The sequence below is a fragment of the Populus euphratica genome, unplaced genomic scaffold (assembly GCF_000495115.2).
Source record: "Populus euphratica unplaced genomic scaffold, PopEup_1.0 scaffold46.1, whole genome shotgun sequence".
Taxonomy (NCBI): domain Eukaryota; kingdom Viridiplantae; phylum Streptophyta; class Magnoliopsida; order Malpighiales; family Salicaceae; genus Populus; species Populus euphratica.
Window position 1 is genome coordinate 1,694,081 of NW_011499852.1, and position 4,531 is coordinate 1,698,611.

The following is a 4,531-nucleotide window of genomic DNA, read 5'->3' on the forward strand; positions in this document are numbered from 1 at the left end:
ACATCCTTTTTTTTTTTTTTTTTTTTTAATGTTTTGCTCACAATACAGCTAGTAGATTTGCAGAATCATGAAGATTTAGAAGGGAAAATTAAAGATACAGATTCATGAAGTTCAGTAAGCTCCATGCTTGCTTTTGTTTGAAGTGATCGTCTTGCCACACCTAGCTAGGGTTATGAAATTTAGCTTTTAGGGGTTTTGGGAGAAGAAATCCAAATTAGGTCACGAGCAAACAAATGAACTACTTACTACTATCCCTTTGTTTTTCTATCAACATCAGGAAAAGGGAGGAAAGTAGAAATGTAGAAGGTCAGTGTGATGTTATTTCACGGGTGATTCTCCGTGCAAAGATGGAGAGATGTAGAGAATTCGGATGTTTTGATCCTAACACTTGCCCTCTTAATTATTTTCTTCTTCTTTTTTTTAAGAAATAGATTGAAATAATATATATTTTTTATTTTTTAAATTATATTTTTAATATTAACATATTAAAATAATCTAAAAATAAAAATATATATTAAAAATAAAAATATTTAATTTCTTTCAAAATTATTTTTGAAATATAAATACAAATTCTATTAATTAAGAACTTTCACTTCCAGCATCAATTTAGGTATTGTTAACCTTACACAATTTTTGGTTGTTTTTTTTATTTCGTGATATTAACCATAGTTTCTTCTTCTTCTTTTCATCCAAAAAAAAAGAGAAGAAATTGTCTTGGTTTATAGTGAAAAAAGGTAACAAGATAATTGGTTGAAATAATTAGTTGAGGTATATATAAACTGATTTAAATATCTTTATTAAAAAAATTTAATTAAAATTTTAATTTTTAATTGAAATATATTACTAATTGCATTACATCATCAATATAATTATCAAATATTAAATAATAATTATCCTCCAGTTTGCCCACGCCGTTTAATAAGCTGAAAATTTTGTAATTGGAAAGGTGATTTTTTTTACTCTTATTTTAAAAAGTGCCCAAGATTTATTTTAATTTTATTGATGATTCTTTTTATTTTTATTAAATGAATGACATGGAATAACCATTTTTTTTTTGTAGAGGTAATAAATTTTAATAAGAGAAGGAAAGTTTATAATAACAAATTATTTTGTTGTAATAACATTTAAATTATTACTCTTTTTATGCATAAAAATATTATCATATAAATAAATAAATAAAACTTTAGTGGCTCTTACCATGAAAGGATTAAGTATTTTTATCTATATTTATTTCTCAGATTTTTTTACTTGATATTTAATTAAAAAAATATAATTATTAATGTACGAAAATCTCAATCAATTTTAGTAAATCTTGAATTTACAAATTAATTTTTTTTTTGCCGTTAAAAAAAGTACCATTTTCTATACTAATCTTAGATTTCATAAGTATTTTATTTTTTAAAAAAATAAAAATAGTTTTTTTAAATAGAAGTTTATTTTTCCAACTGACGCGGTTGAATCTAACTCGAAAAACTTATAATTTCCAATTGATGAAAAAATAAATAAATCCCAGTTTTCAATTCCAATGTGCAATCATCATATAAATTCGCAACATTTATGTGGGTGGGACACTGTAATTGTCTAAGTCTCCACTCTTCCCAAATATCATCATATCGTTATGTCCCTTGGAAAGGCGATTCTATCATTAGCTACAAAAGAAAAATATCATGGCGTATGACCCTAGAAAATATCATGATATATATACGCATATTAATTAATTATTTTATTGCAGTGAAATGACATTACAAACCCTTAAAAAAGGGATGGTCATATTGATCATGTGAGATTGTCTATGGATCTTATTATAGTACTATAAATAAATTACTATGGTTTTTTACAGTTAAATTACTAATTTTTTAATAATGGATGCCTTTATATTAAGGATAATTTAGTATTTTTCAGTGGTTGATCATTTAAAAATTGTTAATAGATATATGTTTCTTTTTCGAAAACATTTAATAGTCAAATAACTTATTTACTCTAGAGTAGAAAAAAATTTAAAATTATTGACCAATAAATTTTCTATCTTTTTATTTCTTATAATACAATAAAAAAATATTTTTTCTCTTCGAAATAGACAAAAGTTATATCATACAGCCAATGGTATTTTAGTCTTTTCATAAAGGTTTTTATGGTAAATTTTTAGACTCATGAAGGATATTTTGATCTTTTCATGTTGAATAATTAATTTTTTATTTAAAAAAGCATGATGACACATGCTCATCATGCACTAGCATCTCAAAGAAATTTGTGCTTTTTAGAGGTAAGTAAGATATTTTTTAGTGATCAAATCTAATTTTTTTTATATTGTTAGAAGCGCCACCACATCCTCTTCCTTTTTGTATGACGTGTGATGAAAATTAATGGATGATTTATCATTAATAGGTTTTTTTTTTTCATTTTTTTCTCTCCCCTGACTATAAAAGTACACAATCATTCTCTTTGCTTTTGGTATTTTAATTTCATTTTTTTTTTTTATTTTTGGTTTTTTATAAAGGTTTTGTTTATTTTCAATTTAATCATTCATTACAACTTATCATATATTATTTTTTTTTAATTTGGTTCTTATTTTATTGATTTCTAATATTTTTCTTGGCTTTTTCCATTATATTTTTATTGGTTTTCAATTTTATCTTTCAATCAAGGTTTATGATGCATTACTTTTTTTTAATTTAGCCCTCACTTTTTTTATTTGTTTTTTGTTTTTGTGAAAGTAAGTTTTCTTTATAATTTAACCATCCAATAAGAAAAAAAATGGCTGGCCTCTTTTTTTTTTCATTCTTTTAATTACAATTTTTTTTTTAATTTCAGATCCTTTTATGTAACTGATTAATTTCATGGTTTTATCTTTTAGTGTTTGATTCACTAGGGATTGAGCTTCATGATTTTTTTTATTTATAGTATTTTATGATCTAATAATATAATTCATAAATTTAAAAAATTAATGCGGGTCAACATCGTCTTTTTCTGGCTCATTTTCTTTCTAATTTCAGCATTCCACATTATTTTTTTTTAAGACTGGTTTTGTGGTTATTTTTAATTTCTTTTCTATTAGTTATTTAGTCTCATGATTTAGACCACTAATTTAGTATGCCTTTTTTGAATAAAGATTTTTTTAATTATTTTTTGTGTATTTAAATTCTAAAGATATTATTCTGATTCTTCTATATTTTGTTGATGTTTTATATAGATTAAAAGTATTTTTTAGAAATAAAAAATATTTATTTGTAGATAATATTTCTAATATGTTCGATCTTGCATACTTTTCTTTTCTTTTTATTTTATTCAGTTAGTTTCACGTTATGATTATTTTTGTTATTATTTGATTCAATAAAAAATTAATTTTAATAAAAAAATTTAGTAAACATAATTAGGTAAATATTATATATTACGAGATCAAATATTTTAATCTATATCTATCTCTCAATTATTTTAGTTTCGCTTTTAGTTATTGGTAACAATTTTTTATCCATTTATTTAAATAGATAATTATTTAGATATTTGAATACACTTTTTAATTTTATAGGTGAAGAAACATATTAAAATAACTTGTATATTTAATTTTTTAAAAAATATATTATCTATAATAAAATACAAGTTAAATAACTAGTAAACACGAGTCGCTTATTCCTTACATGGATTCACAAAATTAGTTGGATGAAATTATTTGAATCCCTTTACACCAAAGATAACACAATGATCAAGATGACACCAGTATGATTTTCTCTTATGTAATGATAATTAGTGAAAGCTAAAGGGTTTAACTTCCCGAGAATAAAAACGTAAGATGAACTACAAAGGCAATTGATGCTGGTTAGAATATTATAGATTGAAAATCTCAATGAATTGGTATAAGATAAAACTAAAAACTACTTATATCCTTACCTGGGGAATAGACATGTGGCTACAAGGCAACATCTCATCTCAAGCTTTGATATTTTTTTTATTAATCTTGGTATTTTTATATTTTAAAAATATTTTTTAAAAATATTTTTTTAAATTTTTTTAGTATTTTCATATTTTTTATATATATTAATATTAGAATTGAATTTTAAAAAATAAATAAAATATTTTAAAAACACAACATTATTATTATAATATGAAATAATCTCTTAAATGGATAAATAAATTAAATAGAAAGAAGTAAACACGGGCAGATTTACCATTCTGTCTTGTTATCCTCCATTGACAAAAACGACACCTGAGCACCGATCTCCCTAAATCTGGCTCTCTAAAGGCTAATTAATTATATTTTGACCATACCCACAAAGGTAAGCAGGTAAAAGGTCATATATATCCCCAGCTATTATAGAATCCTCAATTAAGTCCCTTCACAAAACATATTCTCACATGGGTCCCCACATACCGGACAATACCCAGTTGACCATCTTCATGAAAATATATTTCACTTTTAAATCATGTAAAACAGGAAATATTTATTGTATTTAATACACACCGTTTTGTCATAAATCTCAGTGATGGGGTGGGATGGGATAATTAATATGGTCATGTTTGGCTGATGGGCACTCGA